General features: G+C 42.6%; 1 protein-coding gene and 1 non-coding gene across 2 annotated transcripts in view; one reads left to right on the plus strand and one right to left on the minus strand.

The window, feature by feature from the left end:
- The window catches only part of HUWE1 (HECT, UBA and WWE domain containing E3 ubiquitin protein ligase 1), a 1,134,422-nt gene that overhangs the window by 915,221 nt on the left and 194,902 nt on the right, over positions 1-24,299 (minus strand). The window lies entirely within an intron of this gene.
- Positions 22,064-22,182, plus strand: LOC145401539 (5S ribosomal RNA). The gene has a single exon (XR_013897629.1). It is a non-coding gene; the product is annotated as a 5S ribosomal RNA (ribosomal RNA).

Genomic DNA, 24,299 nt, shown 5'->3' on the forward strand with positions numbered 1-24,299 from the left:
GTTTTGGGTGCTCACTGCATTTTACGTGTGTGGCCATCCCCCCCCCCCACCCCTATGCCACTGCAGGGTATGGCCCTGAAATGATGATTGCTTGTCTGTGGTTGATGGGTCTGCTTGACCATGGTAATTGTTTGTCTGTGGTTGATGGGTCTGCTTGACCATGGTAATTACTTGTCTGTGGTTGATGGGTGTGCTTGACCATGGCAACTGTTTGGCTGTGGTTTTAAGGACTGTTTGACCAGATAGAGTAGTGTTAAACAACAGGAACAAGTGTTGTATGATGTACTGTAGTGACCTTTTACGCTGGCTTTCAAAGTTAGGTTATGTACGAATAGGGGCCAGGGGAGAAGTCCATTATCTGGACGGAGCCATTACGCGGACATGCCTTTGCCACTATTACGTCAGATAATCGGGGGATTACTGTACATATAAAAATATAATACAGTATTACTAAAGCTGATTCATGTCACTGTTGCGTGACTGTAACCACAATGTATTTATTAAATGCTGGGGGGGAGTTTGTTATTGTCATCCTACTCCTCCATAGAGCATGGGATGCCGCCTCAATGTCCGCACTACTCTGAAAAATGGCGGGACTGCATATGTGGCCACCCAGCTCTTCACCACTAGTACAGTGAGTCCTTGAAATACGAAAACTCGAAGTACGAATTTCCGATGGTATGAAAGCAATAAATGTAGGACAAAGTCCACAATACGAAAATATGTCTCAATGGTACGAAAAAAGATACGAGGAAATACGAAAAATTCAAAATGGGCGTACTGCACAGCGTTGCGTTCGCTTGCGGCGAGAAAACGAACTAACCCCTCTCTGGTAAACACATTTTCGTGTGCTTCCCAGTCGAGTCACGTCCATCCTCTCCTCTCACCTTCGCTGTATGTTACGGTGTTTTTCGCTGTTCTTCACCTTTTCGTATTTTCACCATGCCTCCCAAGTGCCCTGCATCATCTACAGCATCTGGGGAACCAGCTGCAAAGAAGAAACAGCATTGTACTCTCACTCTTGAGAGGAAATTGGAAATAATAAGACGCCACAAGGAGGGGCAGGGAGTCTCAGAGATTGGGCGAGCTTTAGGCCTTGCACCATCAACCGTAGGGACTGTGACGAAGAAAAAGGAAATGTACAAGAAGATGGCCAACTCCTTCTCTTCATCTTCAGCTACCTGCCAAGCCACGAGGACCCGCAGCTTTTGCATGGACTTAGCACCATATCAACAACACGAATCTCATGGGGTCCTGGAACGCATCCCCCCCTTTATGTGTATATTTCAATGGGGAAAATCGTTCCGATATACGAAATTTCGGATTACGAAAGGTTTTTATGGGCCCTATCCCTTTCGTATTTCGGGGACTCACTGTACTCTTGGAATGCACAAATGCACGTGCAGACTCCCATCTCTTCACCATTAGTACTTTTGGACTGCATATGCAGACACCAGTCTCTTACAGGCTAAGGGGTTAACTGGCAGCTACATCTCAAGCTGACCTCATTCCTAACACTCTTGGTCACAGTACTATTACACAAACAGTTGGTAGAGAGGTGGCATTCAGTCCGACCGGACCCAGGTTCAAATCTCCGCTGGGGCAGGGAACAGTTTAGGAATCTGAATTTAATAAAAGCAGACTTTAGGCTCCTTTCACACGAGGCCACCAGTGGCTGCAATTAGTTGCTTCCCATAGTTTTCAATGGGGTCTTTCATACAAGGCCATTGGGGTTGCCCAGCCGGCAACCAGCTCCAAGCGGTGGCTTGCTCACGCAACTAATGTCCGCCACTGGCGGTTGCTGCCAATCGCTGTAAACACTGTTTCAAATTGGAGCTTTCATAAGGCCTCACCAGTTGCCACCAGCAAGGCAAGGAGAAGGAGTTCTTCATGTGATGCCATTCTTTCAACTGAGAACCATGCCAAGGAGTGGCGTGAGTTCAGTGGAGGACACTAGTTGCCGGCCCCTTCACACTGGGTGACCAGTGGCCTCGTGTGAAAGCGGCCTCATTAATCTACCAGAAGACCTACCGACATGTCATAAAAACCCCCGTTAATACCAGTACACCAGTCCTGTATGAGACACTCCTAGCATGTATTCAATATGAATGGAGGGTGTTAGTGCCAAAGTGGTGACATGTGGAGATGTATGGTATGTAGGAGGACTATTGGGACTCGGGAGCAGGCTGTGAAGCATATGCCCAAAGTCGAACACAAAAAAAAAAAAAAAAAAAAAAAAAAAAAAAAAAAAATCACTATGTATATACTATAACTATCAGCATGCTTCAGCAAGAAATTAATGCATTATAACAATGACAGAAAAACAAACATATTAATAACAGCCATCCCAGGCCTCATGCACTGGGTGCACTGCTTGAACACACACACACACACACACACACACACACACATATATAATGTGTCTATGTGTGTATGTATGTATGTATGTGTGTATATATATATATATATATATATATATATATATATATATATATATATATACAGTAATCCCTCCACTATCTGATGTAATAGAGCCAAAGGCATGTCCGGAAAGCGGGCCCCTGGCTCCTGGACTGGTACTTAAGGACCCTAACCCAGCCTAACTTTGAAAGCCACCTAAATAACTCCCTACCAGACATGCATAGCACCTATTTAAGATCCTATTCACACCAATAATGGACATAAAGCATGAAATAAATGAAAAGGAACCAAAGAATGAGGAATTAGAAGAGACTGTACCTAAGCCAGGGTACTTACAGCACGTCTGTGGCAGCCTTCTCTAAGGCTTTGGCAGTGGTGAAAATGCTCTTGAAGCACGTACAGTAATCCAGTGTTGTGCTGCACTTACAGAAATTCTTTGCACTGTGAGTTATAATTGTTTAACACTGCATACTGTTAATTGCACCACACCAGTTTGCACTCCACAGTTAATCTTTTGCACTCTAAATTCTAATTTCTTAACACTGCACAACACTAAATTACTATGTGGTCTAGGGGTGAGGTATTGCAGTTTATTCACAAAAAATGCACACGTATGGCTTCCATTGCAATAAGCATCTACTTGCGATCGAAGTTAGGCAGTAACTGTTGGTGGTGACAGGGAAACAGCGATGCCTGATCGCAACAGCCACGTTACCGAACTCCTCAATTTTCATTACCAAATTTAACTTTTCATTACCAAATTTGTAAAGCTAGCATTTATTCTTCACTAATTATATATACATGTGTAAATAATGTAATCACTCACCTTATAATTAACAGCATGTTGATTATTTTCACACTATGTAGGCTAGCAGATTAATCAGAGCCAGCAGACAATCCACCCTCTCCATCCTGTGTATCCTCATACATGTGAAAAATCCGTTTGGTAATGCATTACAGTAAAGCCTCGATATAATGGCAGTCAATATAGCAGAATTCGCTTTCATCGGACTCGAGGAGCCAAGTGGACTACATTCGTATCCTCAGGAAAAGTCCAATAAAGCCAGAAGCAGTCCTGTCTTGGAATAAATGAATAAAGAAACAAACAGAGGAGATATCATAATATTGGTCTCTCCTCTCTCTCTCTCCTCTTCCATTCCTTCCCCTCCTCCCTGTCCCTCTCCAGAGAGAGAGAGAGAGAGAGAGAGAGAGAGAGAGAGAGAGAGAGAGAGAGAGAGAGAGTGAAACTGAAAATTAAAAAAAACTGTGAAAATGAGTGTAAAAATGAGGGTGAAAGAGAGCACACAAGTGAATATGGAGTGTCAAAGTCGAGAGAGAGAGAGAGAGAGAGAGAGAGAGAGAGAGAGAGAGAGAGAGAGAGAGAGAGAGAGAGAGAATAAATACAGAAATGACAAGTGGCGTCCCCTTGACATAAATAAATGTGGGAGATAGGCATAACCTTGGTCCCTCCTCTCTCTCTCCTTCTATATTTCCTCTCCTTCTCTCGGTCTCCGGGAGAGAGAGGTGAAAGTGAATGAAAAAGTGAAGGTTAGTGAAGGTGAAAGTGAAGGTGAAAGTAAGTGAAGTTGAAAGTGAAGGTGAAGGCAAAAATGAAAGTGATGGCAAAAGTAAAGGTGAAGGTGGAAGGTGAAAGTGAAGGTGGAAGGTGAAAATGAAGGTGAAAGTGAAGGTGGAAGGTGAAAATGAAGGTGAAAGTGAAGGTGGAAGGTGAAAATGAAGGTGAAAATGAATGAAAATGGTGAAAGTGAATGTAAAGGTGAAGATGAAGGTGAAAGTGAAGGTGGAAGGTGATAGTAAGGGTGAAAGTGAAGATCATGGCGAAAGTGAAGGTGGAAGGTGATAGTAAGGGTGAAAGTGAAGGTGAAAATGTATGAAAATGAAGGTGCAAATGAATGTAAAAGTGAAGATGAAAGTGAAAGTGAAAATGAATGTAAAAGTGAAGATGAAGGTGAAAGTGAAAGTGAAAATGAATGTAAAAGTGAAGGTGAAGGAAAAGTTGAAAGTGAAGATGAAGGTGAAAGTGAAGATGAAGGTGAAAGAAAAGTTGAAAATGAAGGTGAAGGTGAAAGTGAAGGTGAAAGAGAAAGTGAAGGTGAAGGTGTGAGTGAAGGTGGAAGTGAATGTGATAGTAAAAGAAGGGAAGGCAAGAGTGAAGGTGAGTGAATAATTGTAAAAGTAAATGTGAAAATGAGAAAGTAATGTTGCAGGTGAAGGTGAAATGGAAATTCAAAATGAGTGATAGTGAAAGTGAGTGTGAAAGGAAGGTCAAATGACATGGAAGAGAATATGAAAGTGAATGTGAATGTCAGAGTGAACTGAACGTGAAGATAAAAGTGAATGGGAAGGTGAAGATGAAGGTGACGACAAAGACAAAAATACTGTATGTGAAGTAAAATGGAAGTGCCCAGTGCGGAGAGAGAGAGAGAGAGAGAAAATAAATGCATGAATGACAAGCAAGCCTCTGTGCATAACAAAAGGAGAAGTCCAGGAGGGAGTCCAGATGTCACTTTTATCGGACTTTCGCTTTTTTGGGACTGGCTTGGGCCCCAATTAGTCCAATATAGTGAGGTTTAACAGTAATCTGATTCATTACCAAAAAATTTTTCATTACCAAACTGGTCCACATTTGGTAATGAAAATTACCTAATGGAAACCCTGACAGGGTAGGGGAGAGGGAGGAGGAAGGAAGGGGTGAAAGGGCCGTGGTGCAAACAGCTGTTGGGTGCTGCGTGGCAATTTCAAATTACGGGTGGGAAAAAAATTGGATTTAGGGGAGATTTATATATATATACATGCCGGTATATACACTGCTCCCTCGCATTTAGCGATTTAATTAGTCTGGTGAAACCACCATTAAATGCAAAGTGCACTTTATACAGGAAAAAATATCAATTAGTCAGCGCACATCCTCCAAGTCACCCTTGTGACCCCAGATTTCCTACGTTAAGTGCTGAAAATTAAACACAGTGTATTAGCAATACATTATACAGTTACAGCACTGTATGGTTATACATCTACTCATCAGCGAAAAATGCCAAATGCTCAGCACTGGGGGGGTGGGGAAGCACCCAAGGTTGCCAGACGCTCACAACAATGATAACAATGGCGGTTTAGTGGCAGAAGGGCAAGGCAATACATGCCCCACATCGCAAAACGTGTAAGGCAATCACTGAATACGCAGGATTAGTATCTTTTCTAACCTATTGCTAAACGCAAATATTGCACACTTGAAACACGCTAAACTTAAGAGACCACTATATATATATATATATATATATATATATATATATATATATATTATATATATACATATATATATACATGTATATATATATATATATATATATATATATATATATATATATATATATATATATATATATATATATATATATATGTAAATATATATATATATATAGGTAAATATATATATATATATATATATATATATATATATATATATATATGAGCTTGTGTGTTACAGTGGTAAAGTGTGGGTTTTTGTACACTGAAGAATGAGGGTTCGCGCCCCGCCACGTACTGCTTTGGCGGACATCAGGGGTGCTGCAGTTGAACCAGTGTCGCATACTATGAAGTATGCTTGCAACCAGTCGGCTTGTGCGGGCTGATTACACTTGGTTCACAGACTACACACACGTCCAAAGCCACTTCAACACAACAATTACACTTACAAGCACTTCTCACCCTACATACAATCTCTACTAGACAGCCTAAGCCACTTGGTAGAGATACATTGGCTGTATCGTCCGGAATTCAGTCGAGATAGGCCGGTCCTGCAGTGGATACTCAAATGGCTGATGATAAAGATGATGATGATGATGATATATATAAATATATATATATATATATATATATATATATATATATATATATACAGTAAGCCCTTAATTCACGCTAGGGTTACGTTCCCAGACCCTTCGCATATGTGGTAAATTTGAGTATATGTTCTGCCCTTGTGTGCACATAATTACGCATGTCTACTAAGTATATTACATCTGGATAATACTGTTTATGCACTACATACACCTTATAAACTATCATAAAGTATGAAAAACAACAAAAATGTAAGAAATTTAACACTGAAACCTGACAAGCACAGGCGTAGGTGGAAACACTTTAGCAGTCTGGTGCACAAGCCCTCACTGCCTCCCATATGCTACATTCTGCCTTCTTTATTGTCCAAACAGTTGACTCATTCACCCCAAACATACGGTTCCGAGCCAGTTAACAGGCGCAGGTGAAGACACTTTAGCACAGTCTGGTGCAGTTGCCCTCACTGCCTCCCGTATGCTACAGTCTGCCTTCTTTAATGTAAGAACAGTTGACTCACCCCAAACACACGGTTCAGAGACAATTCACCATGAAGTCAATTCACCATCAAAACATGGACGATTCCCTGTCATTCTATAAATATACCTATTATTGGTTAAATAATACTTTAACCCCTTAAACACGGCCGTGTACAGTCGTTCCCCCCCGAGTGGCGGGGTTGTATCGCGGTCTGAGTACCTGTAGGAAAATATTCGCCAAAAATCAGAGATTAACCCTAGAACATTATACTTGGTATGGCAGATAGTACTTACATTCAGCTTTCTCCAGAGACAGGTGTTGAGCCTTCGTGGACTACCCAAGGACTTGTGGAGACTTGCAAAGTTGGGTAACCAATTCTTCACTTTCACACCTCCAGCAACCCGGTTTCCCCTCTACCACAGCCTCATTCTGTCACAGTAAACTTTATACTACAACGTAAAGATAGTTAGGATTCCGTATTTGTACAATAAGCACTGAAAATAAGGCTAAAATCAACGGAGCGTACGGCCAACATGCACTGTGGCGGCGGTCTTCCCGTCACCCAACAAACATTTCCATTTTCACAGCTAAAAACATGTATACTACATTATTTTCAATCATATTACTTCCCAAAAGATCACCACGGCGCGCTTTTTATTCTGCCTTACGCCCGCCACTTTATTCTCGTTCCTGTCGGCCGCTTGCACTGACTCGGAAGAGCTAGAACTCGCCATAATGTCAATTTGAAAGCCTGCAGTAAACTGACGCTAAACAGGGGCAAACCGTGAGAAAAAAAGCTAGTATTACAACTGGGGAAACAAGCGTTTCCTAGTAGCATAAACTGCTTGTGAGAGGAGAGCGCAGATTTACAGTTCTTAGCGCTCAGAGCGCTGCCATGTATCACAGCCAGGCTGGCCGGGCCGTGGTGGTGGTGGGGGGGGAATGCAATACTTGGCAACAACTGAGGTCAGTAGTACAAAGGTAAAGTATGCTAGTTGTAGCTAGAGGGTGGTGGTACTGATAAACAATACCAGCTGGAACCTGCTTGCCCGCGGTTATTCAAAATTTACTAGAATCGCAAACGCGATGATCCGCCATTATGTCCTTTTCGCCGAGCGTCGTAAACGCGACGATCCGCGTTTAAGGGGTTAATAACTAATTTTCAGGAGGATTTTATAACTCATATAAGTAAAAAATTAGTGTACTGTACTTGCTAAATAAACTGGTATGTAAATAAATGACGGGGAATCGTCCAGACGGAGAACTGTCGCCGACATTCCTCCCTTAAGTTTGTCCAACACTTTAACTTTCTCTGTCAGCAACATCACTTTACAAGTCTGTTTTGGTGTGTTACCACATGCATCACTAGCACTACGCTTAGGCCCCATGTTGGCAGACAAGGCAAGCAATCACTGGAAGGCAGAAAAATAAGCCACAAATAACGATTCGCGAGTTATGCCTGGTTTGACCGTCGGATTCAAACTGACTGTGTGGTGCGTAGTAGACCAACCTTCCACACACACACACACACACACACACACACACACACACATATATGTATGCACACGGGCAGCAGGTAGGCATATTTATATTTTATTTATTTCTCTTGTATATTAAAATTAATTATTTGAATACTATAATTTTATGTTTTAATTACTGTACGAAAAATTCGTGGATAACCGAAATCGCGTGAAAAAAGTTCGCATGAATCAAGGGCTTACCTGTATATATGTATATATAATGCTGCCTACTTCTTTCATAGCCTTTATCATTCGTTTTCTGTGCCTGCCCTCCTCTCTTCCTATTTCTCCCATCTTTCCTGTCTCTACTTATTGCTTTTCTTTCCATTACAGGTGGCTTTACATTGAGTGACAAGCCAAATGGTTTAAGCCAAGAAACCATTTACAACGCTGGGTGGTAACCATAAAACCAAACCATACGTGCTCCCTATGTGTCAAGTGGGTTGGTGGAGGGTTAATGTCCCTCCCTGTAAAACAAATGGCCACCCCGGACGGGATAATGGCGTCCGGCGATAGATAGATATATACTGTATATATATACATATGTATACAGTAATCTCCGTACTTTCCGGACATCCCCGCTTACCGGATATTTTGGTCCTGGGATGCAATATTCCCAAAATAGGCCAAAAATAGCAAAAAATTCGAAAAATCCGACTTTTTCCCCACCCATAATTTGAAATTGCCGCGCGGCGCCGAACAGCTGTTACACCATGGACCCTTGACCCCTTTCTTCCTCCCCCCTCCCCTGTCAGGGTTGCCATTTGGTATTTCTCATTACCAAATCTGGGCCAATTTGGTAATGAAAAATTTGTTTGGTAATGAATCAGAATAATACAATACCAAACGGATTTTTCATGTATGAGGATACACAGGATGGAGATGGTGGATTCTTTGCTCTCGCTGATTAATTTGGTACCCTATAACAGCGTGATAATAATCAACATGCTGTTAATTATAAGAGTGATTACCGTATTTCGCGGCATGTAAGACGCACTTTTTTGTCTCAAAGTTACCTTAAAATATCCCCATGCGTCCTGCACGCTAGACTAAGGCAGGTTAGTTTGACTCCATTGAGAAGACATTCTTATAAAGATGATCATCTCACTGCTTAGCAACCACAGTGTTTTCTACAGTATGCAGACTTGATTTTATTTTAAAAAATAATATACACTAGTGTGTATAAGCAGCAGATTTAAGAAACACGTGAGATCAGAAACACACAAAACTTTCGCGGGTTTGTTTACAGCTCAACTGGCTAACATCGTGAAGATATTTAGCGGTTTAGCAATTTAACAGTTTAGCATCGCACAATTCCAGCAAGCTAACGTACATGATCACTAGTGAACTGTCTGCTAACCTTCTGAAAGGCAATCATGACCACTTTGCTTGCCATCCATTCACTAACTAGCCAAAGCAATCATACTGGAGAGATACTGGCTAGTGAAACTGCCAAGTCATCAAAACAGACTTTCGTCACATATGGAAATTCAGTAACCCTATTTAGGTCAGTTACTTTTGTGACATTTTGTGAGTGTATATATGCAGCAGATATTAAAACACGCAAGTTCAAGAACACAAGCATTCACGGTTTGTTTTCAGCTCAACTGGCCAATACCGTCAAGGGGTTTAGCGGTTTAGCAACTTAGCAGTTTAGTGTCTAGCTTACACCCTACTCTAGGAAGCTAACAAGCTCACTGGTGAACTGTCTGCTAACCTTCTGAAATGCAATCATAACCACTTTGCTTGCCATCCACTTACTAACTAGCAAAGCAGTCATACTGGAGAGATGCTGGCAAGCGAACCTGACAAGTCATCAGAATTGATTTTTGTCGCATATGGAAATTCAATCACCCTCATATGGTTGGCTTCTCTTAGTGACATTTTGTTTCATGCCTGACAAGAGTATCATAGAAGTGAACAGTCTTATTATACCAACAGCGAAAAACAGGAAAAACAGTTGTAACGTTAAACAGTACTGCCTGAAGTTACAGCTTCACTTTTTCAGCCAAGTGAAGTATTTTAGCAATGTCTATGCAACTCAGGGCACACCCAATTACAGTATTTTGTTACGAAAATAGGATTAAATTCACTGAGTAGCATAACTGATGCAATATCTGAAACAGCAGTGCCTGACGGGCATTCATATCAGCGTCCGCCATTTCTGCTGTATTCTTAGCAGAAGAAGCGATCAGAATGATTCACTCTCTGCATCTCTGCTGCCTAAGCAAAGCTCTCATGATCGGCAATGGGGATCATCTAGGCTGTAATGTCCAAATTGGTTAGGTTAGGTTGTAAAGTCGTTTGCCATTTTGGACGTTACGGCCGAAACGACCAGAATCCTAAGGTGTAGGTGAGAGTTTGGTGTGGGTGCAGTTAACGAAGTAGGAGTGGGAAGAGTCAGGCTAGGGAACTGATAATCCGCTTATTATAATCCCTTCAGCCCAGCAATGTATTTTATAGGGTAGTTTATTCATGCTCGCCATATGATTTTATTCAGTTCAGGAAACATGTACTGAGGAGGTTAATGTGGGCTGTATCAAATGCCCCAAGTCTGAATATCGCCTGTGCTCAGTTAAAACGATTGCCAAGTTAAAGTCGTATGAAGTGTGGTATAAGCAATTCAATGGATGGTACTGAGGACCATTTACTGTATGAGAGTGACAGTGAAACAGTGATGATGACTGAGGTGATGACTTCCAGTGATGCTTCAGGACTCGGGGGAAGTAGTGATGAATTCTCAGGATTTGAAGACGAGTGAAATTTTCACCATGTCAGTAATATGAAGTGAATATAGGTTTTAGGTGATCATGACAGATGCAACCATGGAAAATTTAGGATCAATGTTGCAGTATACCTTTAGTCTTGCACTGACGATGTTTGGATGAATAAATTGTTTGAGATGTTTCATGTCCTTAAGTGATGATATTTATATTGAACAACCAAATACATTTTGATGTTTTTGGCATATAATAAAGCCACTGGGTACTCCAAAACGGACTGATGTAAATGTTTCAGAGGCGAGCGAATGTTGCATGTGGTGTGTACATGTGTGTGTGTGTGTACCATAGCGACTAGGAGGCAGCAGTGTTAAGACCAAAAATGGATGTTTTCACAGTACTCGAATGTTTTGAGATGGATGTCTGTTTTTGGCAAATTCTGGTAAGAGAAATATGCATTTTTAATTGTTGATGCTGCAAGGAAAACAGCTGACCGTAAGGGAGTGATACTGGGAGAAGAGGGTTGAGCCAGTTGTCTAGCGCTTGGGATGCAGCAGTGTTGCTAAGAGATAGTTTCACCATTCTCGACATGTTTTGAGATGAATGTCTGTTTTTAGTAAGTTGTGATCAGTGAAGAACGTATTTTTAACTGTTGATGCTGCAAGGGAAAGATCGCTGACAGTGAGGAAGTGATACTGAAAGGAAGGGGTAGAGACTGCTGTCTAGCGACTGGGAGGTAGCAGTGTTACTAAGGTGTAACAATGGATGTTTTCACCATACTCAGTATGTTTTGAAATGAATGTTTATAGTAAATTATGATCAGTGAAGCATACATTTTTAATTGTTGATGCTGCAAGGCAAACATAGCTGACAGTGAAGGAGTGATACTGAGAGAAGAGAGTAAAAACAGCTGTCTATCCTGTTCCCAAGCAGCCTTGCTATATTGAACTTTTGTTGTAAAACATTGTAATTTGTGTATTTACAAGTGCTACCTTTTTATATTATTTATGGAGGTAATTACAGGTTAGTTAGAGTGCATGATTAATGATGGTAGTAGTCTGATATTGTGCTTGAGTCAAGGCAATGTGAGGAAATTCCGTAACAGGTGTGGAATATGACGGAGTTCTTTTAGGATAAATGAACTGATGTGAACATTCATTGTATTTTATGTTTTCGTCAGTGAATGAAAGAATAAGAGTTTATTGACTTAATTTGTGGTTTTAAATTCATAAAATATTAAAAACAGTGTTTCTATCAGTTTACTGATACATATTTATCAACAAAGTTGAGATGGCCTCATGGTTTGAAGTCAAGTTTTGTCAAGACGGGGTTTTGTATTCTCTTTTCCTGTATCATTCTTTGTACATAAAAGAAGAAACTAAAGGATGATGAGCAGTACTGAATAGATTCTGAAAGGTGTGTGTGTATCTAAGTGATAGTGGCTCATATCAGTCACGTTTTGTCAAGAAGGGGCATTGTTTCTTTTCCTGTACCATTCTTTGTATATATATAAAAAAAAAAAAAAACAAAGGCTGATAATCAGTAATGAATAGATTCTGAAAGGTGAGTGTGTATCTGTGTGGTAACGGCTTTTATCAAGAAACCTTACTGCAGTCTTGGTTGGGGCAAACTTTTTTTTCACAGAACTGCCCTGCCAGAATTAGGGTGCGTCTTTCACAATGCTGTGTCTTACATGCCGCGGAATACGGTACATGTATTTCCACTTGTATATATAATTTGTGAAGAACAGATGCTAGCTTTACAAATTTGGTAATGAAAAGTTAAATTTGGTAATGAAAATTGAGGAATTTGGTAAAGTGGCCATTGCAATCTGGCACCTCTGTTACCCCATCATCAACAGTCACGGCCTAACTCAGATCGAGAGCAGATGCTTATCGCAATGCAATCCACATGTGCTCATTTTTTGTGAATAAACAGTGAATAAACTGCAATACCTCGCCACTAGAACACAGGAATTTACAGTGATGTGCAGTGTTAAGAAATTAGAATTTAGAGTGTAAAGGATTAACTGTGGAGTGCAAACTAGCAGTTGAAACCAGTCCAGGAGCCAGGGACTTGTTGTAAGTAACCAGAATGTTTAATATAGTATAAACTCACCTCTAAAACCTCATTCTCTGGTTCTTTTGCATTTATTTCAGTCTATTATGTCCTTTAATGGTGTGATTTGGGTCTTAAATAGGTGTTATGCATATCCAGAGGGAGTTGTATAGGTGTTTTTCTTAGTTAGGGTCCACAAGTCCAGGAGGCTGGGGCCCACTATCCGGACGGGACCACTTTCCGGACATGATTTTGGCTCTATTACATCGGATAGTGGGGGGATTACTGTATATATATATATATGCACACACAGTATATATCTAAATATCTATACACAGTATCTATATATGCACAGTAAGTCCTAGTATTTGGACACATTTTACTTCAACACCTCATTTTTCGCACAGGAAAAAAGTTTCCGAGTTGTCTCACAATTTGCGAATTTCTCCATAATTCGATGCTCCCAGCCAGCAGCCAACACTCAGCAGACAATGCGTACCCATGCTCAGTCTAGCCACTGTCCATTTTTCTATGCAACACTTTTCCATAATCTTCATACAGCAGGTCCAGCGGGACAGTAGACACACGTGAGTTTGTTACTGTTTATGATCGTAACATACGATCTTCAGCCATGTCGTGAATACACAGCAGGTCCAGCTGTGCAGTAGACACAAGAGTTTGTTATTGTTTGTGATCATAACGTACGATCTTCAGCCGTGTCGTGCTACCGTTTCTTAACAAAGAATCGTTACATGTTTCTCGTAACACTATTTTTGTTTTCATGGACAAATACCTGAAATGCACGTAAAATAATGCTTATCGATATTTAAGGAAGGAAAGAATAATAACCATCCCAATAAAGAGATGGTAGACTCAGCCCACCAGTTTTTGATTCTATAGGACTATATTACAGCCTCTCTTCCTTGTAGCAATAAGTAAACTAATGTTGTCATAATCGACGGAATCTAAAGGTGAATGTAGGGAAGAGTAAAGTGATGGTCTTTGAGAGAGGTGAAGTAAGTGAATGTACAGCAAGGTTGGATGGTGAGGAATTGGAAAATGTGAGTACGTTTAAGTACTTGGGTAGTGTGATGAGTAAGGATGGAGGTTTGGAGGGTGAAGTGCTTGAAAGGGTACAGCAGGGAAGAAAAGTGGCTGGTTATTTGAAAGCAATGATAAGAAACAGGGAAGTGAGCATGAAAGTGAAAAAGTTACTACATGACAGTAATCCCTCTAATATCCGAACATTTCCCCCCCCCCCACTAACTGGACATAATCATCCCAGGATCCAACATCCCCCAAATGGTCTGGGGGGGGGGTTACCCCCTGTAATTTGAACTTGCCGCGCGCAGCGCGGGACAGCTTTATTATGGCGCGTCATTCCTCCGACGTCTGATAGAGTGCCACTGCATCCTCCCCACTTCCCGCCTGTCTCTCGCCGCGAGTGCACGCTCGTCGTCATGGTTACCCACGTGCTCCCTTTTGTGGTGGTTCCTTACCTACTGCAGGCACTCCTGCTGCTCTCGGGCCTCTTATTAGTGTGTGTGATGATGGTCCCGCCACCTGAGAAGAGGAAAAGAGTGGTGTTGACTCTGGAGAAGAAACGGGAGATATTGGAGAAAGTAGATGCGGAGTGGTCTTCTTCCCGCATCCTCCGCGAGTTCAACCTGGCCCGATCTACTTTGTTCGATATCAAGAGATCCCGAGACAAACTCATGCAGTATACGGCTGACGTCTCGTAGAGAAGCAAACGCAACGTGGAGAGGGAGGTGATGTTTACTCCTAAGTTTACTGAAATCGATCGCTCCACGTTGATTTGGTTTCGACAGCAACGTGCTGCTGGTGTGATGGTATGTGGAATGGAGCTGAAAGCTGCTGCTGAGAAGTTCGCCAGGCTTCACGACGCCTTAAGACTTCAAGGCATCCGAGGGTTGGCTCTTCGCGTTCAAGTTACGGCATGGCCTTACCAACCGTAAAGCTCATGGTGAAACTTTGGACTCTAACGAGGATGGAGTTGATGAGTTTCGGCACAAGGTGAAGGGCTTGATCGACAGAGAGGGCCTCACTCTCGGTCAAGTTTAAAATGCTGACGAAACTGGTTTATTCTATCGCTCTTTGCCAACGAACACTCTAGCCGAGGAGATGGAGAAGCGTGTACCTGGCCGCAAGCTCTCCAAGGAATGGATATCTGCTTTGTGTTGTGCAAATGCTAACGGCATGCACCGGCTTAAGCCAGTTATTGTTGGCCGTGCAAAGCAGCCTTGGTGTCTTCGTGGGGTGATGGATGTCCTTCCTGACATCTGGTACCATTCTTTGAAGGCATGGTTTACAGCCCAGATCTTCAAACACTGGTTCCACCGCCACTTCGTCGAGGAGGTCATCAATTACCAGACGAAGACACTGGGAATCCTGCATGACCAGGTAAAGGCCCTCCTTCTCCTCGACAATGCACCTGCCCACCCGTGCGACAAGGACTTCGTGGCTGAGAATGGTCGGATTAGGTGCATGTTTCTGCCACCTAATACGACTGCTCTCATCCAACCAATGGACCAAGGAGTGATCGTGGCAACAAAGCGCCTATACTGCCGGAAGTTCCTGGATGAGGCGATGGTTGTTCTTGAGGACGAGGACGAGCGCAGGGAGGGACGGGACACACGAGGCAAGCGGACTTTGGAAAACATTCACCGCTACAACATCAAGTCTGCAATCTACAACTGGGCCAGTGCATGGAAGGAAATCCCTGTCAAGACTCTAGAAAATGGTTGGTCTCGTCTGCTTCTCAGAACGGATGTGGTGTACGATTTTCTAGGGTTTGATGTGGATGACTTCCATGCACGGCTACGTACGCATGGCGACAATGTTGATGTGGATGATGTGCGTGAATGGTTGGATGATGACGAGGGCGATCCTGGGTATCAGACATTGTCTGATATCGAGATCGCGTCTTCAGTTGCAGGTGTCAGTACCCAGCTTGAAGATTCCGACGATGATGAGGACTCCTCTCAGCATGACACTACTTCAGCCATCCCCAAGCTGAGCGCACTCCGGGAACACCTAGAGTTCATTCTCGACTACCTGGAACACCCGGACTGTGACAGGGAGATGGGGCCCTTGGGACTTGTGGAGGAAATGCGTGCTTTCAGGCAGCGCATCATCAATCGTCAGAATCGTCGTTCCTTGCGTCAATTAACGATTGACAGTTTTTTCAGGCCCGTGACCCCCGCTGTGCCCAGCCCTGGCTCCACTCCGTTGCCCCCCCAAGACGGGCCCTCATGCTCCGAGCCACAGCCCAGCACATCAGCCACGGTGGAGTCACTGCTCGACGTGAGTTTGCGTCTGTCTTCAGAGTCGTCTGCAGTGGGTATGCCATCACCAAGACCCAGTGACGCACCCCTAGGTCACCTGCCAGTGATACTCTCAGACTCTGACAGTGATTAAACAGCAAGAACTTCTCCACTAGACCACACGGGAATTTACAGTGTTGTGCAGAGAAAAAAACAGTGCATTGTGTTAAGGATTTACAGTTGTGTGTGAAAAGACTAATTTGGAACAAAATTTAACGTAAATAGACTTGTTTGTTTTTGCTTTAGAAAATGGTTAGAAGAGTGAGAAAAGTTAAAGTGCAGAGTGCAACACTTAGTAAGTTACAATGGAGCATACGTTAGACAAGAGTGTGCACTGTGAAGAGAACGGACTTCTGAGTGCGATTGTTTAAGTTCAGTGCAAGACTTCATGAGCAGTGTCCTGGAAGTGCTTCAGGAAATCCTTCTTAATGTCAGAGTCCGAGAGGAGGCGGTTATTCATCGAGATGGCCATGGACTTTCTGTAAGTAGGCAGAATGTTTCATACTGTACTTTTTTCCATAATATACTTACCTCAAACACCTCATTTCACTCTTTAATGTCCTTTATTGGTGTGAATAGGGTGTTAGGAGCTATGCATGTGCAGTAGGAAGGTGTTTTTCTGAGTTAGGCTAGGTTAGGGTCCATAAGTACCAGTCCAGGAGCCAGGCACTTGTAAGTACCCAGAATGTTGAATATTGTATGAACCTACCTCAAAAATCTCATTTTATGCTTCTTTTGCATTTATTTCAGTCTTTTATGTGCCTTATTGGTGTGATTTGGGTCTTAAATAGGTGCTATGCATGTCCAGAGGGAGCTGTATAGGTGTTTCTCTGAGTTAGGGTCCGTAAGTACAAGTCCATAAGCTGGGGCCCAATATCTGGACAGGACCACTATCCGGACCTGCCTATGGCCCTATTACATCGGACATTGGAGGGATTACTGTATTGTGATATCAACTCTAACGTATGGAAGTGAAGCTTGGACGTTGCTGGAAGGACACAAGTCAAGAATGAGAGCAGTGGAAATGAGTTATTTAAGAGGAGCCTGTGGAGTCGCATGGAGCGACAGGCTGACAAATGAGGATATAAAGGAGCGTTGTAGTGTGGATGTGGATGTGATAGGAAGCATCAGGAGAAATACACTGAGGTGGTTTGGCCATGTGGAGAGGATGGAGGGTGAAAGACTGACAAAGAGAGTGTATGTGAGTGAGGTGGAGGGGGGAAGAGGGAGGGGGAGGCCAAGGATGAGATGGAGGGATGGGCTGGAGGGGTATATGAGAGAGGGGAGTGTGAGTTGGGAGAGGGGCAGTGAAATGGAGGGGGACAGGGCGACATGGAGGCGAAATGTTTGTGGCCACACCGAATGGGATTGAGGCATCTGGCAATAGACAGATATAGACAATTTCTCCATTCCTTCTCGTGACAATGAGGGCACATATAATGACCGGGAGTTAGTTGACCTACTCTGATGTTGAAAATTAAATAATCTTGTGAAAAGTGGCAGCTTTTCCTTGGTTAGTGACACTGGGAACTAGCCCATCCACCTTCAACGCACCTTCACTTGCTACCCAAGCCAGTCTTCACTTTATTTCTGGTAAGGATTTTTGGTACTCCAGCTCTTTCTAAAAGTTTTAATGTCTTTTCAAGTACATGTTTATTGTGTTATATTGTTTTAGCACTAGTAAACACTCTTCATTTAATTATGGGTAGGGCCTGTTTGGCATTATAGTACTTTCTGATAGGGTAGGTACATGTCCCACTGGAATGCTCCTCTGTTTTTCCCACTGATTCTTAACTTCACACTTCGACGTTTCGGGTGGTTTTGGTGGAACATCCAAGCCGCGAAAAATGAGTATTCACTTTACATACGGTAATCCCTCCATTATCCAATGTAATAGAGCCAAAGGCATGTCCAAAAAGTGGGTCTGTCTGGATAGTAGGCCCCTGCCTCCTGGACTGCTACTTATGGACCCTAACCTAGCCTAACTCAGAAAACCACCTAAATAACTCTCTGATGGACATGCATAGCACCTGTTTAAGACCCTATTCACAAAAATAAAGGACAGAAACCAGGAAATAAATGAAAAGGAACCAGAGAATGAGTAATTAGAAGTGAGTAAGGAAAATATTTAGCAGTGTACGTGTAATATGTCTGTGGCCGTTCATTACGAAGGTTAAACCGCCTCCTCTAAGGGCAGTGGTGAAAATGCTCTTGAAGCACATACAGTAATCCAGTGTTGTGCTGCACTTAATCCTTTGCATTATGAGTTATAATTGTTTAACACAGCACGTTCTGATCTTAATTGCAACATGTCAATTTTAACCACCAGTTTGCACTCTATACTTAATCTTTGCACTCTGAATTCTAATTTCCCAACACTGCACAACATAGTAAATTCCCATGTGGTCTACAGTAGAAGCGAGGTAATGTAGTTTATTCACTGTTTATTCACAAAAACGAGCACGTGCAGCAGCCATTGCGATGGGCGTCTAGTCAGGATGGTAGTTAGGTGGTAACTGGGGAGGGGGAAGAAAGGGGCAGGCGTAAACACAGCCGTTCAGCACAGCACGCCAATTTCAAAGTATGGTTGAAAAAAATATTGGATTTTTTTTTTTCTTTTGCCTGGCCATTTTTGTGTTCCAAAGGCCTGGGTTCAGAATGTCCAGGTAATGGGGAGTCCGGATAGTGGGTGTCCAGATATATACATATATATATATTTTTTTTTTTGAGGAAGAAGGAACCAAAGGCAACGAGCCTGCAAAACTGTTCCTTCCATGAGAAAAACAAGAAACACAAAATACAAGAGAAAGCCAAATTCAAGATCCATTCATTTCGAGATGCCTGGACAGTGCGTTTGAAAGACTGGAGATCATAGGAAGCAGGAAATACAGACAGAGGGAGACAGTTCCAGAGTTGACCTGTTGCATAAATGAAGGACTGGGAGTAACGGTTAACTCTTGCATTAGGGTTGGACAGAAAAGGGGTGAGAGTTTGCTGCTAGACGGGTGCTACGCGCCCGTCGCAGAGGTGGAGGAATGCATGAAGACAGTTCAGAGGAACAGTGACCACTGAAGTAGCGACAGAAAAGAGAAAAAGATGCAACAGTGCGGCGAAGAGACAGAGGTTGAAGGGAGTCAGTAAGAGGGGGCGAGTTAATGAGATGAAAAGCTTTTGACTCCACCCCATTAAAAAAAGCTGTATGTGAGGAGCCTCCCCACACATGACAGTTGTACTCCATGCAGGGGCAGATAAAACCCCTGTATAGAGTCAACAATTGTGCAGGGGTAAAGAAGGAACAGAATCGGCTTAGCACACCCAATCTCTTGGAAGCAGATTTTACAAGAGATGTAACATGATCTTTCCAAGATAAGTCCCGAGTAAATGAAACCCCAAGCATGTCCAACGATGACGCAGGATTAAGCTGAATATTATTAAACATTAGTGGGTATACATGTGGAAGATTCTGTCGGGTTGATAGGTGCAAAAACTGAGTCTTTGATGAATTAAAAACAACCAGATTATTTTTACCCCAGTCAGAGATACGAGCCAAGTCAGACATTAGGTGTGCCATAGCCTCATCCCTCGTTTGTTGAAGTAACTGCTGAGATGGACGTTGTGGGAATCGAATGGAAAGGTGAAGGGTGGTCATCCATGTATGAGTGGATAGGGTTAGATGTACAGTTTAGAAGGTCATTGATGAATAAAAGGAAGAAAGTTGATGATAGGACAGAGCCCTGAGGAACACCACTGTTAGCAGATCTATGAGAAGAACGATGGCCGTCTACAACAGCAGCTACAGAACGACCAGAAAGGAAGCTAGAGATGAAGGCACAGATAGAAGGATAGAAACCGTAAGAGGGCAGTTTGGAAATTAAAGATTTATGCCAGACTCGAGATGTCAAGTGCAATGGCAAAGCTTTTGCCAAAGTACTCTTCCCATAATCCAATGTCATACAGCCAAAGACATGTCCAGGAAGTGGATTCGTCCAGATACTGGGCCCCTGCCTCCTGGACTGGTACTTATGGACCCTAACCCAGCCTAACTCAGAAAACCACCTACATAATTCCCTACCGGACATGCATAGGACCTATTTAAGGCCCTATTCACACAAATGAGGGACAGAATGCATGAAATAAATGAAAAGAAACCATAGAATGAGGATTCAGAGGTGAGTATGGAAAATATCTAGCTGTGTACAGGGTACTTACAACACGCCCGTGGCCATTACAAAGATTAACCCACCCCTCCTCTAAATGCTCTGTCAGTGGTGAAAATGCTCTTGAAGCATGTACAGTAATCCAGTGTTGTGCTGCACTTAATCCTTTTGCACTGTGAGTTATAATTGCTTAACACTGCAATTTCTGTTCTTACTTGCGCCATGCCAGTTTCAACCGTCAGTTTGCACTCTAAAATCTAATTTCTTAACACTGCACAGCACTGTAAAATTCCATGTGGTCTAGTGGTGGGGTATTGCAGTTTATTCACAAAAATGTGCACATGTGGCATCCATTGCGGTGAACGTCTAGCCTGGATGGTCGTTAGGCGGTAACTGGGGAGGCCCGGGAGAGGAGAAAGAGAAGGGCCGAGAGTAAACACAGCTGTTCGGCGCCACACGCAAAGTTCAAATTATAGGCGGAAAAAAATTAGGATTTGAGGGGATTTTTTTTTTTTACACTTTTTGGCCATTTTTGGGTTCCAAAGGCCTGGGTCCAAAATGTCAAGGTAGTGGGCAGATTACTGTATATATTTCCTTCATTCATTCATCACCCAATCCTATGTTGTCCCATGAGGACCGTAGGACCCCGGGGCTAGGCAAGTCGGTCCTGACATTTAAGATGAGTGACCAGCCTTACACATTCTTGACTGGCATTATGTGAGCAATAAACCCCAACCACCCCTTCGATATAAACCCTCACTGGCTCAATCCAATTGGTGAGCCATAATTACCCACTAAACCACCAGGCACCAAAATTTAGTTATATGGTTATAGCAGGACTCGCCTAAGTTTGCGGCTGTGGTGTGGCCCGCACCTGTGTACAGTGTTGCTACGTTTTCTATACCGTTATCTCTCTCTCTCTCTCTCTCCTGGCGGGAGATGTGAGCCACCCTGAGTACTTTTGATTCTTTTATAAGTTGTTTAAATTGTGCTTTCATTTGTTAATTTGGTTTTGTTATATTTAGTGATATTTATCATTTTTTGTATACGGCAGCAGATGACCCGTTACTGCAGTACCATGATTGATTTTCATTCATTCATTTTCTTTCTCTGGGTGTGGAAGTGTTGCTGCTCGCGAGTGAATAATGTTTTTTTTTTTTTTTACTTCGGTATTGGCATATGCTTACTATTTTGTCCTACATATTAGCTTATGATTATAAATGTGATTATTCCTCACCCTTAAAATTACGGTAAAAGCCAGTAAATGTGAGCATTTTTCCCTAGCAACACTTGTACAAGCTATGCTTGGGTCTACGGAGGGGTACGTACTTTACCTTAGGCCAGACTGGGTGTGTCAGTATTGCCACTCACAAGAATTATATGAATTATTTCTTTTACTTTGGATATTGGCATACTGTATTTCTTTTTTTTTTCAGGCTCATTCTCTTATATCCATAACTGTAATAATATTACCCACCCTAAAACTACGCTAAAAAACATTAAAAGTGACTACCAACGGCCATACCACGTTGAGTACACCGCTTCCCGTGCGATCAGCGAAGTTAAGCAACGTTGGGCCTGGTTAGTACTTGGATGGGTGACCGCCTGGGAACACCAGATGCTGTTGGCTCGTTCTCCCTACGTGTCAAGTGGGGTTGGTGGAGGATTAGTGCCCCTCCCTGTAAAACAATTAACTCTAAGCCCTTGGCCACCCCGTTTGGGATACATGGCGTCTGGCAATGAATGATGAATGAACAATTTCTTTTAGCAACACTGTACAATATGTATGCCATGTTTCTGTGTTACTGTATAAATATTTTATGCATAATAAGATTACTGTTGATTCATCCATCAAAATACACACGTGTAAGTTTTATTCATCTGAATTTATCGTATTTGTGTTGCCTTGTACATAAATAGCTTCCGTTTCACATCGCAAGTTGGGGAAACGTGGCACCATTGTACACAGGTGCAGGCCACACCACAGCCGCAAACTTAGGCGAGTCCTACTTTACCACCCAGCATGGTAAATGTTTCCTGGTGTACAGGAAACCACTTGGCTTGTCACTCAATGTAGTCACCCATAGGAAAAAAGGAAGAGGAAAGAATGAAGGAAAGAAAGACAGATGAGGGAGTGTAAAGTCACCCGTAGGCAGAAGGACGAGAAAAGAATGAAGGAAAGAAAGACAGAAGAAGATGGAAGGAATGAAGGATGGAAGTGAGGAAAGGGCAGACACCTGAGAACAGCACTACATGAATTAGTGAGTGGATTATATATATATATAGTACAGGCACTATTTTTGCGCCTAATTGGAACCACAATTGCGGTGCAAAAATTAAACTTGTGAAAATCACGCATATACTTTACACGTTATAAGTGGTAATTGGTTCCGGGGTCAGCCACCTCATTTCCCCTTAGCTACCCATTAATGAGACACTACCCCTACTATAAATTACAAACAGTTACTCAGATATATATCACTGAACAAGGAATTTACTAACATTGACACTTAGGCTGAACTGCTTGACAGGGCTTGAAGATGAGTTCCAAGGCTGAGAGCAGTGGTTAGTTACCACCTGCTCCCTCACTGCTTCCTACCACACCACCACTTCCTGTTGCTTCAACATCAAAGCCCTCAAAATCTAGTGGGAGCTCATCAAGCTCCCCAATGTCATCAATGTCTTCATCCACAGCATCTTCGTCCTTCCCAGCCTGTATGTTCTCCAAAGCCTGGACTTGTTGAATACGAGAGGACAGGAATGATGTTATTAGAGTTTGATGACATGCATGAACTCTGGCATGGAAAAGGTCCTTGTAATTAGCCAGAAGTGTATCCACCATCGGGAGGAAAGTGTCCCTGATCTCTGTCCTCCCATCACATTCCTCAATATGCTCTTTCAAACGAGCAGTGCTTGCCAGCAAGTCTGTGATTTGGTGAGATGTTGGCTCACCTGATGGGACAGGTAAGAGTTCCTGAACTTTGTTGTCACTGACTCATTCATCTGTTTCCAACATCTCCTCAATGGTCGGTTCAAAACAAGTGACCGCGAAGATGCCGGGGCTAGTGAAAATCGTAAGAAACTCATGAGACTCCTAGGAAAAAAAAAATCCCTTGCCATCACAAAACGAAATTTCGCGAGAGTATATATTACGAAAATAGTAACTGTACTGTATATATACATACATACACACACACACACACACACACAATATATATATGTGTATATATATATACAGTACACTCAATCCTTGAGTAACACTTGGTTAAGTAACACGTTTTTGTTCTAACGCGGTCATCATAATGAGACAAGTCATGTCAACACGCGGAAAAACTTGAGCTCACGCGGGAAGTCAGCTGGCCTGGCGACTAAATTTGAAAGTCGCACGCGATGACGTCACCCTGTAAACTCTGGGTACTTTTCCTGGGCACATAGTTCCATTCTGTATGGGTATTGATCTCAATACCACAGCCAGCCACCTAAGCCAAGCAGCCCTAGTGGGATAGGTTAGGTGTTAGGTAGAAAAAAATTTACCTGGGAAACACACAGAGCATATTTTTTTGAAAAACCTATGGTTAGTTTTGAAACAACAGGGCGAGCATCGTTCCTGGCCGAGGGTTCCCGGTGGTGAAATGAATAGCATACAGAATGGAAATATGCTTCATGGGCACACTCAAGGCCAAATGGTTAGACAAAATTTATGGGTTTCGCAATTTCAGGGGACGAAATGGAACGAAAATGTATGCT

Source organism: Coenobita brevimanus, chromosome 55 (assembly GCF_032717465.1).
Source record: "Coenobita brevimanus isolate Jiangsu-jjx chromosome 55, ASM3271746v2, whole genome shotgun sequence".
In the NCBI taxonomy this organism is placed as follows: Eukaryota; Metazoa; Arthropoda; class Malacostraca; order Decapoda; family Coenobitidae; genus Coenobita; species Coenobita brevimanus.